Source organism: Pongo pygmaeus, chromosome 22 (genome assembly GCF_028885625.2).
Source record: "Pongo pygmaeus isolate AG05252 chromosome 22, NHGRI_mPonPyg2-v2.0_pri, whole genome shotgun sequence".
Taxonomy (NCBI): Eukaryota; Metazoa; Chordata; class Mammalia; order Primates; family Hominidae; genus Pongo; species Pongo pygmaeus.
The window spans coordinates 39,726,503-39,740,524 of record NC_072395.2 but is presented as its reverse complement, the minus strand read 5'-3'; positions in this window follow the sequence as shown (position 1 = coordinate 39,740,524).

The window sequence follows — 14,022 nt, the reverse complement described above, 5'->3', positions numbered from 1 at the left end:
GTCCTCTTTGGTTCTAAATTCTCATAATTGTATTCTGATCTTCCTCTTCTAAAGATTAAATCTTAAGGAAATTATTTCTTTTTTATTTTTTATTTTTATTTTTTGCTGAATCCCTTCAGGGGACACAGAGACAGGGTGGGTCAAATGCTTCCCATGGGTATTGTTTTTGATGTCCTGAGTTCCTTCCTATTCATTGCCTCATGCACTTGCTGATGTCAGAGCTCCAACTGTGGATCATAAGCTGTAACCTCCACAGATTTTCCAGATGCTGACATATTATGTAAATGTAATCTTTGTGGGAGCAGTTACTGCTATGGGAAAAGAAATCTTGGAAGCAGAGCTCAGTTGCAGCCTGATTTAATTGAGGTAGTAAACATCATGGGAACAATGGTTGACATTGGCCAGAGTCCACCATAAGGAGGTGCACAGAATCACAGGACAACCAGAAGGGAAGTGCAGAAAAATAAGGTGAAATATCGGGAGCAGCAAGGGGAGGCTAAGGGAGAGAGAATGCCAAAAAACCCAGACAGAATAATGAATGAGTAATGCTTTTCACTGGTTGTTCAAATGTGTGTGCGTGAGAGAGAGAGAGTGTGTGTGTGTGTATGTGTGAAAACCTCAGAGAGTAACTTAAATAACAAAAGATGCTACAAGTTCTTCTTTTCGAGTTTTTCGGACCTCAGAATGATACCTTCACATTATTCTAAGATGCTTACTTTCCAATATGCTTTTAAAAGGATTAATTTACACAACTCACAAATTACAAAGCATTTACACAATTAAACTAAAATATTTCATTGCCTTCTCTTAATACATGTGAATTTTAGTACTCTAATAAGAAGCTCTTCATGCTCTCAAGGTAGCAATAAACTGATCAAGACACGAGACAGGGTTACAATATTTTTCAGTCAGGTTTAATGCACACATTTGCCTCCACCAATAATAAATTTTTTGACAAGTTAACAGTTTTTAAGATGATCAGTAAAGTTATTTTTTTAAAAGTCTCTAGTTTTAAAAACTCCAGTGTATGCTAACATTCTTTACACGTTCTTTGAGTCATTGTTTTTCCTTTGCTTCAGTGCTTTTTCAGCTATTCCATGATCTTAAAATCTCACGTCTTATTACAACTCTCCACGTATTAGGAATAACTATTTGTTCATACAAAATGTTTGATAGTTGCTATATATTCAAACCTCTCCAATTCATCACGGGCTATCCTTCCTCTGTTTCTAAATATAAAAATGCTTCAGCCAACAGATGGTAAATGGAAGCACCAGTGAGCACAGAAATCAATCCAAAGCTTTTCAGCATGAAATGGCCCTGAGGCAAGCAGCAGAAGGAAGGAGAAAGGGAAAGCTTAGATATTTTCAAAAAGAAGAAAGAACTGACTGTCCTTCCTCGTAGTTGGCGGAACCATTCAATAAATCGGGCAAATAAAATTGACCAACTGAAGAATGAATTCATTTTATATAGTTTGAATCATGTTAATAAATCACACTGAAAGTGGCACTGGGCTCTTAGATACTCAGTATAGTAAATTCTTAAGTGATAGAATCTTATCCTTAATGCTAGTCAGTGTCATTGAAACGGAGACCAATGCATCCATCTATTTCTAAGGATTTCTGTGAGCTCCTCTATGAAAATATTCCAGGGATGTTAATGTTATTGATATGACATTTACTTAGTCTGAGAGGTTTTCATAACTGTTTTAAAAAAGGGGTAGTATAGTACTAAAATATATCTACTCCCTGATACTTTTCTCAATATTTATTCATCTCAGATGACTCTCCCCTTAATATACAACTATGAAAACATTTTCTAAAAGTTCATACCAATGCATTTTAAATGGCTTCAAGTGTCCCACAGGCTGGACACAATGGCTGATGAAGGAGAAAAATATGCTGTATTCATTTATCAGCTAAGAATCCAATGTAATATTCTGAGCAATTTTTAAATTATAATTGTAAGGTATATTTTGGATTACAAACAATAAAATTGTCTCAATTATCTCTTCATAATGTAATCTTAGATGGAAAAAAACTCTACAAAAATATATGAACAGAGATAAATTCCATAATGAGAATGAAAGGGCTAGTATATGGCATTGATTTTGACTTGGGTCTTTGTTGTAACTCTTTATTGATTGTTATTCTAAATACTATTGAAACTTTTTAAATATTCAGATTGCATCCTCTAATACTACAATGAAAATCTGATAACAAATGCATTAATTTACAGAGTATTACAAACCAGAACAATCCAATGTTGTCAGCAGCCATGGCACAGTGGGAATACAGGGCTTCAGGTGCTCAAGACCTTGGCTGGAATTCTGGCTGGACCAGGCCTCAGTTAGAGTTTCTTTTCAGTAGAACGAGAAAAAAGGAAAAAGCCTCATAATTGAAATTATATCAAGCTAGAAAAGTGCTCTGAACATAACAAAGGACTAAAGTATCTATTGAGGTATTGGGGAAGAGCTTTATTACATAGAGGATACAGGAGGACCAAAGGGTGATGAGAAGCCAGCCATGAGAAGAGAGGAAATCAACCTAAGTGTCCATCAATGAATAAAAGGATAAATAGATATATACACAATGGAATACTGTTCAGCCATAGAAAAGAATGTAATCCTGTTGTTCGCAGCAACATGGATGGAACTGAAGATTATTATGGTAAGTGAAATAAGCCAGACACAGGAAGACAAGTTTCGCATATTCTTACTCCTATGTGGGAACTAAAAACATAGATTTCATGGAAGAATGAGAGAATGGTAGAACGATAGTCTCTGGTAACTATCATTCTGCTCTCTACTAATACCAAAGAAGAGTGGAGAGGAGGGATGAAGACAGGTTGGTTAATAGGTACAAAAATGCCCTTAGATAGAAGAAATAAGTTCTAATGTTTGATAGCCCAGTAGGATGACTATAGTTAACAACAAAATACTGTATATTTCAAAGTACATAGAAATTTTGAAATGTTCTCAACAAAAAGAAATGATAAATGTTCAAGGTGATAAATATCTTAAATACCCTGATTCGAACATTACAGATTGTATGCATGTATCAAAATACCACATGTTCCCCGTAAATATGTAATATGTAAAATTGCGTATGAATAAAATACTTTTTTAAAGCACACCAGTAGAGACATCAACATGAACAAAAGCCTTAAGTGGCCAAGAACTTTACTTGCTCCAAGAACTAAAAGAAGCCTAGTCTGACCAGAGCACTGTAGGCAATGGAGAAGCACAAGGGGAGGATAGATCAGTAGGTAGTGGGCTATTGATTGCATAGTTAACCAAAGAGATTTTTGTACTGTATTGTATTTTTTACTAATGCAAAGGAGTATGCATTGGTTATCTATTTCTGTGTCCAAAATGACTCCAAAATTAGAGGCTTAAGACAACATTTAACAAATTACAATTTTTATAGTTCAGGAATCAGTTGCAGCTTACTGAGAACCCCTAGCTCAGGGTCTTTCAGAAGACTGCAATGTGTTGGCTGGGAATATAGGTATCTCAAGGCATGACTTGAAAACCATTTCCAAGATCACTTATGTGGTTGTTGGCAGGATTCAGCACTTTGTAGACTGTTGAACAGAGGGCCTCAGGTCCTCACTGGCTGTTGGCTGGATGCCATCCTCAGTTCCTTGCTGCATGTACCTCTCCATAAGGCAATTCACAGCATGGCAGCTTCCCTCATCAGAGGGAGTAATGGAGAAGAGCCAGAAAGAAACAGCAAACAAGACTGAAGTAACAGTCTTTTGCAACATAAGCTCAGAAATGGTATACATATTCTATGCATTAGATGTCAATATATCTATGAATCTTTCAGGGGAAGAGAATTGCACAATAACATGACTATCAGGAGATGGAGATTGCTGTGGTCTGCCTTAGAAGGCTGCGTACTACAAAATATCATGATTTTTTAATTTTAAAAGATTGCCAGTTCTATGTGAAAAACGGAATAGAGAGATCAAAAGTGAGGTCAGATAGACCTGTTAGGTACAACCTGCAGAATCTGCTGATAAGTTCAATATGGAGAGTTCGAGTCAAGAATTTCTGGCTTTAGTAACTGAATTGATGATCCCACACTTTTGGATAAAGAAGACATGTGTAAAGAAGGTCTAGAATAGAAATCGATTATCAACTTATTTATGAAAAATCAAAATACAAGTTTATTTTTATTGAACTCAGTACATTGAACACACTGTGTTACCTGGCTCAAAATATATGATTGTTTTTCAGTTCGATTTTATTTAAAAGACCAAAAAATATCGTAAACAATATAAAAATATATGTGACTACGCCAGATGCGGTGGCTCATACCTGTAATCCCAGCACTTTGGGAGGCTGAGGCAGTGGATCACCTGAGGTCAGGAGTTCGAGACCAGCCTGACCAACAATGGAGAAACCCCATCTCTACTAAAAATACAAAAAAAAATTACCCAGGCGTGGTGGTGGGTGCCTGTAATCCCAGCTACTTGAGAGGCTGAGGCAGAAGAATCGCTTGAACCTGGGAGGCAGAGGTTACGGTGTGCCAAGATCGCGCCATTGCACTCCAGCTTGGGCAACAAGAGCGAAACTCTGTTTCAAAAAAAAAAAAAAAGTGAGTATGCGACATATAGCCTGAAATTAAACTTTTATTCTGTGTGCACCAAAAGAAAGAATTATTTAAAATATCAATCACAGGAAGAGATATTTTAGATTAGCATAAAAGTCTTCTAATAATTTAATAGAAATCTATAAAATTTAATAAACTGCTCCATAATGGATTTTACATTTTTAGAGGTACTCAAACAGCATTTACAAAGCCACGTCAGGGGAAATCTGTGTCAAGTAGAAGCCAGATTCATTTATCTCTAAAGACTCACAAATCATCTGTTCAGTACTGTCATAAAATACCGTGCAGCCTTATAACAAACTATTAAATTATTATACAAGTAGGATAGCTTTTCTCTTCTTTAATAATTTTACGTTCATAAATTACTGGACCTGCTATGTGCTATGCTCGGTCACAGATTTTAACTGGAAATAAAAAAGTAGAACACAGTACTTTGATTCCAACTTTCCTTTATGCCCTGTCTCATGTGATAGTGAGGTATGTTACAATGGGCATCAGAACACTGATGCACGTGGATATGATTGTGATGTACTGTCACTAAGAAGATTGCTAACAGTTCTACTAGAGAACAAATACATTTCAAGCCAGTGATTCTTTCCAAATCAAGTTCACTTGTAAAATATTACTGTGGCATGGTAAAGCCATTTCCCAAAATGTCATAGATATAAAGGTCCAAAATGTGTGAGCACTCATGCCATATGAGAAGGTGAGAAGTTTGACATGAGCAATGAAATGTATTAGCACCATATTTAGACAGTCTTACGTTTTCATCATCTAAACCATGAAAATACAAGAATATGCTGCAACGACAATATATTTCTTTTTTTCTAAGTAATTACAATTCATTTTGTGTTTTATTTCTTCTGTTGTGCCGTTTTTATTGAAGCACAAAGTACATACGTTTTATGTTGAAATATAAGACAGCATACCTTGACTGTGATTGCTTTGCATTTATTATTTTAAGGGTACAGATGCCATATGTACAGCAATGCATCTTCCAGCTCATGAAAATGGTATGTCACTTATTCATGCATTCTTTTTTCATTTTTCTCAATAGGTTTTTAATATTTTAGTTCTCCATGGAGAAGCTTTTCACATATTTTATTCGATTTATTCATGGGCATCTGTAGCTTTTTTAGGCTGTTGTAAATGACATTATAGACATAACCAGCACTACAGAAGACACCTCATACAAATTCACATAATTAGCCCTCCAAGGTAGCTACTATGTGACTTCCAGCATCACTGATTCATTTTACTTTATGGGGGAATCTCTGTATATAGCAGGTTCTCGAATAAAGTTGTTTCATTCAACATTGTTTCCTTGTAGCGTTGATGAGGAAAAAATGATTCCTGGGGCCGCTCTCTGTGTGGAGTTTGCATGTTCTCCGCATATCTGTGTGGGTTTTCTCTGGGTACCCTGGGTTCTTCCACATCACAAAGATCCACACATTAGGTGAATTGGCCTGTCTAAATAGTTGCAGTCTGAGTGAGTGTGGGTGTGTGTTTGAGTGTGACCTATGTTGGAATGACGTCCTGTCCAGCGTTAGTTTGTGCCTTGTTCCTAAGCTGCAAGAATAGGCTCTTGTCACCCAAGACCCTGGAATAAGCAGGTTGAAAAAGGAATGAATGAATGAATGAATGCATACAAATTATTGCAAAATAAAAATGTTTATACTATTACCATACAAATGCATAACAATCAATGATGTGGTCTGAAAGCACTCAGCAAGTCTGCCATATGTGTTAATGCTTGTTTTTGAACTGCGTGGAGGTAGGAAGTGCTCCTTAGAATTTTCACTTTGCAAACATTTATTCCTTAACATAACCCACCACTACTATGACTGCCATCACTCAGTGACCCACCAAAAATTGGGCTAGTAATTATCTTACTTGTTTTTCTTCCCCTTTCTTTTTCTTTTTTTTTTCTGAGACGGAGTCTCGCTCTGTCGCCCAGGCTGGAGTGCAGTGGCACGATCTCTGCTCACTGCAAGCTCTTCCTCCCGGGTTCATGCCATCCTCCTGCCTCAGCCTCCTGAGTAGCTGCGACTACAAGCGCCCGCCACCACGCCTGGCTAATTTTTTGTATTTTTTAGTAGAGATGGGGTTTCATTGTGTTAGCCAGGATGGTCTCGATCTCCTGACCTTGTGATCCGCCCCGCCTCGGCCTCCCAAAGTGCTGGGATTACAGGCGTGAGCCACCGCACCCGGCCTCTTTCCCTTTCTTAAATGGTTGTGTAGCTCACATTTATGTCAATGTTTAATGTTAGAAGTGTTTGGGTCTTTATTGAGGAGTTTGGTGATGTTTTCCTGATGAGAAATAGGCTGTAGGAACTTAACTCTTTTTTATATTAATCAGGCTATGGTAATATTGGTTTTATTATATGTTGCTTTTCTTATTATGGTCTCTGTTTCCAAGAATCTATCAATGATGCTAAGGAGGACATACTGTAAATGAAATTGTAGAGTATACATTCTGTCCTATCTGACTTCTCACAGTTAAATTTATAAAGCAACTCATCCACATTGTAACAATGAACACAGCCCCCAATTTGAAGGTAAGAGGATACTTTATTGTTTTACCTTTCACATTTAGATCTTCAATTCATCTCGAATCTTCAATCCATCTACACATAATTTTTAAATATGGTGTAAGACATGACAAAACATTTAATTCAATTTTTCTTTCATTTAGATATCCAATTGACCCAGCATCATCTAATGAAAATTTCAAGTTCTATTTTTCCCCATATAGGTACCCACTTCATCCAGCACCATATACTGAAAATATGACCCTTTCTTTACTGCATTGTTTTGATACTTTTGTTATAATGGTGTGTTTGTTTCTATGAATGTATCATTTTGTATTCCTCCTGCTTTCCCACTATACTATTTGTTTGATTGTGTCAATACCACACAGTTTTACTTTAGTTTTATAACGAAACTTGATATTTGGTAGTGTACATTCTCCAAATTCATTCTTCGCAATTTTCTTTGCTATTCTTGCCTCTTGAATTTCCAGAAACATTTCTGAATCAGTTTTTAATATACATTCACACACACACACACACACACACACACACATACACACTTGCAGACTTGCAGAGATTTTGAGCGATATTGTATTGTATTTACTATTGGGAGGGACGTTGTTGATATCTTTAAGTGATAATTCTTTCTACCCATAAACATGGTAGATCATTGCATTTGTCTGCACTTTTCTATTCTTTCAGTAATGTTTGTCTTGTAATTTTCTTTGTTGAGATTTGGTACATCTTTCATTTGATTTACTTATAGGCATTAGATATGTTTGGTGCTATTTTTAAAAATCTTATTTATATATTTTATTTTCTATTTGTTAGTTGCAAATCCATTCGACATGGGCCAATCCAAAGTATCAAAAATGAAATAAATATGTATTTTTAGTCATTGAGTTTTGAGATAATTTGTTAGGCTATAATAACAAACTGACACAATGTTCTTTATTAGAGTAATGAAATTCCCTTTATTACCAGTTTTCCAAGACATTTTTTAAAAGATAGATATTGACTTTATCAATACTTTTCTGCACCTAACCAGATGATCATATGTTTTTCTCCTTTACTAATTCAGTAAATTACCTTAATTTATATCACTCACATTACTAGAACAGAGACGATTTTATGCATTGTCATTATATTTTATGACAATGTTACATACATTATGAAAGTCCAAAATATTTTCTAATTTTCATGTGATTTTTTTGACATATGGATGATTTCCAAATGTAATATTTAATATTTAAAGTTCAATTTTATTACTTATCTTTCTATTTTTGTTGTTTTTATTCCCAGTTTAATTTCATTTTTGTCAGAACAAACTTTCTTTAATTTCATCTTCAAATCCTTTGAAACTTGTAGGGAATTGCTTTACGGCCCAGCATATAGTGACCTACTTTGGTACATGTTCCATGTACACTTGAAAATAATGCATTTTGCAATTGTTGAATGCAGTGTTTATATATACAGTCATGTATCACATAATAATGGGAACATTCTGAGAAATGTATCTTTAGGTGATATCATAGTCGTGAGAACATCAGAGCATCTTGTACAAATTTCAGTGGTATAGACTATTATATACCTAGGGTATACCATTATATATCTATAGGTATAGACTATTATACACCTAGGAATAGGCGCAGCCTATTCCTCCTAGGATAAAAAACTTGTATAGCATGTTATTGTACTGAATGCTGGAGCCAATTTTAACACCATGGTAAATACAATTGACCCTTGAACAACATAGGTTTGAACGGGACAGGTCCACTTATATGCATATTTTTTTTTCAACAAAACTCAGATTGAAAATATAATGCTTCCCAGGATGCAAAACCCATGTATAGGCAGGGCCAGCTTTTCCTTTTCCTACATATGGGTTCTGCAGGGTCCACTGGGGGACTTGAGAATGCGGGGATAGTGGTATAGGTGGAGGTCCTAGAACCAATCCTGAGTATACTGAAGGACGACTGTATTTGTGTAGCTAAACATATCACATGTATGATACCACATGCATGACGGTGATCCCATGAGGTTATAATGCTTTGTTTTACATTACATAGATCCCATTATAATCTCATGGATCACCATCATACATGTGGTCCATTGCTGACATAGAAAGTGCATGACTATAGAGAGCTAAAAACTTCAGTTTTTCTGAAAATGTGTCTACTTCTCTATCCTTTTAAAATAAATATTTTTTGTTGGAAATAGCATTCTGATTTAGTAGTTATATTTTTTCAACCCTTTAAAGAAGACATTTCAGTTTTTTCTGTCTTTCATTATTTCCATTGAAAAGCTAGATATCAACCGGTATTTTTGCTTTTGAGAATAATTCATTATTTCCCTTTGGTTACTTTTAAGATTTTTCTTTTTTCTTGGTTTTTAGTAATTTTACTATGATGTAAATGTGCAAAATTTATTTAAATTGGTTTGAAGTTTGTAAGTTTTTGAACCTGTGGCCCAAGGTCTGTAATCAGTTTTGAAAAATTCTATATTATTACTTTTTAAAATATAATTTTTGCCCCATTCTCATGTTCTTCTCTTGTGGTGACTCCAATTATATGTATGTTATAACTTTTCATTTTTACTCACATTTTTGTTACACACTTTCCTAAGCATTAGGTTTTTTTTAATTATAGGAATACTATTTGGTACTTTTAAAAATAGATTCCAATTCTATAGTTACATCCTCCATTTTGTCATTTTTTTATATTGGTAATATATTTTTAAATTTTATGTCTGCTAACGTCTATAGCTGAATTTACATGCTCTCTTTTTATTGTCTATTCTGATTTCCACATTTTCTTTCACTTCCTTCTTCAAAATTAGCAATATATCTAACAAAGAAAGACTTAGATACAAAAGATTTCAGGCCAAAAGAAAAGACGCGTAATTGTAAAACAAGGTTTGCAAGAAAGTCTGTTTCAGAAAGACTGGCTTACCATTAGACAACAAACAAACAAAATTCACAAAATGTATTTAAAGAAACTGAGGAATAAGAGAAACTATAATAGAAAATCAACAAAGTCACTAAGTTTATAAATTAATCTTCTCATTGTTAAATCTAGCAATATTCTTTCATGGTTATCGTATGCACAACGGATATATCTTTAGATATCACCACTGCAAAATGCACAGATAAAGTTTATTTCTGTTAGGGAATCAGCAACTTACAAGTAAGATCCAAGTGTATTATTCTGAGTTCTCCAAAGAAACAGGACTATTACTATAGGCAAATAGATAGATAGTCACCAGAAGGAATTGGCTTACAATCTTATAAAGGCTGAGAAGTCCAAGATCTGCAGTTGGAAAGCTGGAGGCCTAAGAGAGCAAATGTTGTGGATCTAGACTGAGTCTGAAGCCCTGAGAACCAAGAGAAATTATAGTGAAAGTTTCAAACCAAGTCTGAGCTCCAGTCCAACTCCTAAGGCAGGAGAAGAATGATGTCACAACTAAAGAATGTCAGAGAAAAAGAATTCTTTCTTACTCAGCCTTTTACCCTCTTCAGTCCATCAATGGATTGGATGAATCCCACCTATACTGGGGAGGGCCATCTACTCTAATTAGTCTACCAATTCAACCCTTAATCTCATCCAGAAATGCCTGCACAGACTCACCCAGAGATAATGTTTGACTAAATACCTGGGCACCTCAATCAAACTGATGCCTTAAATTAACAATCCCACCAACGTTTCATTCATTTGAGAGGAACTAGAGCTGGAAAGCACAGCACTTTATACTAGGTTTGTGCAAAAGAAATTGCGATTTTTGCCATTAAAAGTAATGTAAATATTGTTTGCTATCGGGGAACCTGCCCCGATAATCACGTACGTTCTTTTCTATTTTCCTAAGCATTGGCTGGCTTGAGAAATAAAGGGACAGAGTACAAAAGAGAGAAATTTTAAAGCTGGGCATCCGGGGGAGACATTACACGTTGGTAGGATCCGTGATGTCCTACAAGCCACAAAAACCAGCCAGTTTTTATTAGGGAGTTTCAAAAGGGGAGGGAGCATACGAATAGGTGTGGGTGACAGACATCAAGTACTTAAAAGGGTAATAGAATATCACAAGGCAAGTGGAGGCAGGGCGAGATCACAGGACCATAGGACCAAGGCAAAATTAAAATTGCTAATGAAGTTTTGGGCACCATTGTCATTGATGACATCTTATCAGGAGACAGAGTTTTGAGATCAACCGGTCTGACCAAAATTTATTAGGTGGGAATTTCCTCTTCCTAATAAGCCTGGGAGAGCTATGGGAGACTGGAGTTTATTTCACCCCTGCAGTCTCAACCGTAAGAGACAGGTACGCCCTGGGGGGGCCAGTTCAGAGACCTACCCCTAGGTGCACATTCTCTTTCTCAGGGATATCCCATGCTGAGAAAAAGAATTCAGCGATATTTCTCCCATTTGCTTTTGAAGAAGAGGAATATGGCTCTGTTCTGCCCGGCTCACCGGGCGGTCAGAGTTTAAGGTTATCTCTCTTATTCCCTGAACAATTGCTGTTATCCTGTTCTTTTTTCAGGGTACCCACATTTCATATTGCTCAAACACACAGGCTGTACAATTTGTGTAGTTAATGCAATTATTACAGGGTCCTGAGATGATATACATCCTCCTCAACTGACAGGATTAAGAGATTAAATTAAAGACAGGCATAGGAAATCACAAGGGTATTGACTGGGGAAGTGATAAGTGTCCATGAAATCTTTACAATTTATGTTTAGAGATTGCAGTAAAGACAGGCATAAGAAATTACAAAAGTATTAATTTGGGGAACTAATATACGTCCATGAAATCTTCACAATCCACTTTCTTCTGCCATGGCTTCAGTTGGTCCCTCCGTTTGGGGTCCCTGACTTCCCGCAACAGTTTGCTTTGTCTTGTTTTGCTTTGTTTTTATCTTAGGGTGAAAAGTTGTTTTTCCTGACTAGAATGTGATGAACACACTTTCTCATAACTCATTCTGAGTTGTGAGTTTTTCTTTCACACACCATTTAAAGATCATATCTGCCCCTGGAGTAGAGCTTTACTGAGCTAACTGGGCCGTTTACAGTAGACGAGAATCTTTGACCATATCATTAACACTGTCCTTTATTAGTTTAAGGGTCATGGAGTGTCCAGACTCAACAATATATTGATTACTATTATTTCTATTCTGCTACCAAGTGTTCATGTCATCTTAAGGAGTATCTGTGTTTCTCTGCAAAACAAACTCTAAAAACGTTGTTTCCAAGGTCTAATTAGCAACGTATTTTTTTAAAGCAACAAAATGATAGTGGTGCATCATGCCAAACTTATCTTTTTTAAGCATTGAAAATGGTGAAATTGTCAAATAAATTACCTTTTATAAATGATCTGTCCCAAAATGAAAAATATTTTCTATATTCTCGCATATCTATATTGAGACTTTAGAGTATTATTCTCCTATTTAAATTAAGAAAATGTTCACACTTCTTAATGAGGGCTCTTTATCTTATGAAAAAAAATTATCTCTCAAAGTTGTTTCTCAAAAATATATTTGGAAGACTAAAATGTTCCATGATGAAATCACAAGAAAATTTGCACATTAAAAATGACAGCTCCTATGTAAAACCCTTCTACAGGAATTCCAAAGGCTCTACGAAAATGTTTGGCATTTCTGTAAAACCCTAGTAGATATTTTTGGTATAACATAACATTACCTCAAGGAATTCCAAAGGCTGTCCCTCCCTGCATCTGTTAGCAAAGTTTCTGTCAAACAAGGGTCATGAAATGTGGCTCTGAGAGCTCCAGCACTTTCAGTCAAAACTGATGATGTAAAGTAGTCATATAATATTACAATTCTGTCTCCACAAAGGAACTGAGAGGGTATCATTTCAATGTCTTTAATTTCCAGATGAAGAAATAGATTTAGACTAGAGAAGAAATGTGCTATGTTCACATAACTATTAAGTGGCAGAACTAGTCCCAAAAGAATGCTATTTGAAGAGCTTTAAAAGCTTTCCCACAAACATACATTTAAAACAGAAAAAAAACACACACTGAGGGTCTAGAGATGTAAATGATAGTGATTCACAGAAGCAGGAAATTTCTTGGACATGTTTAGAACAGTGTAAATTTTGAAACCTATCTAAAATATATCTATATCTCTTTTAATGTAAAAATGGTGTTTTGCATTACTTGCAAAAAAAGGAAATATATATATTATGTATATATGTAATATATGTAATATATATACATATGTATGTAATGTATGTAATATATATACATATGTATGTAATGTATATAATATATATACATATGTATGTAATGTATGTTATATATACACATATGTATGTAATGTATATAATATATATACATATGTATGTAATGTATGTTATATATACATGTATGTAATGTATGTTATATATACACACATATGTAATGTATGTAATATATACACACGTATGTAATGTATGTGATATATACACACGTATGTAATGTATGTGATATATACACGTATGTAATGTATGTGATATATACACGTATGTAATGTATGTGATATATACACATGTATGTAATGTATGTAATATATACACGTGTGTAATGTATGTAATATATATACATATGTATGTAATGTATGTAATATATACATATGTATGTAATGTATGTAATATATATACATATGTATGTAATGTATGAATATATATACATATGTATGTAATGTATGAATATATATACATATGTATGTAATATACAAAATATATACATATATGAATATACAGAATATACATACATATATGTAATACACAGAATATACATACATATATGTAATACATGCAATATACATACATATACGTAATATACGCAATATACATACATATACATAATATACGCAATATA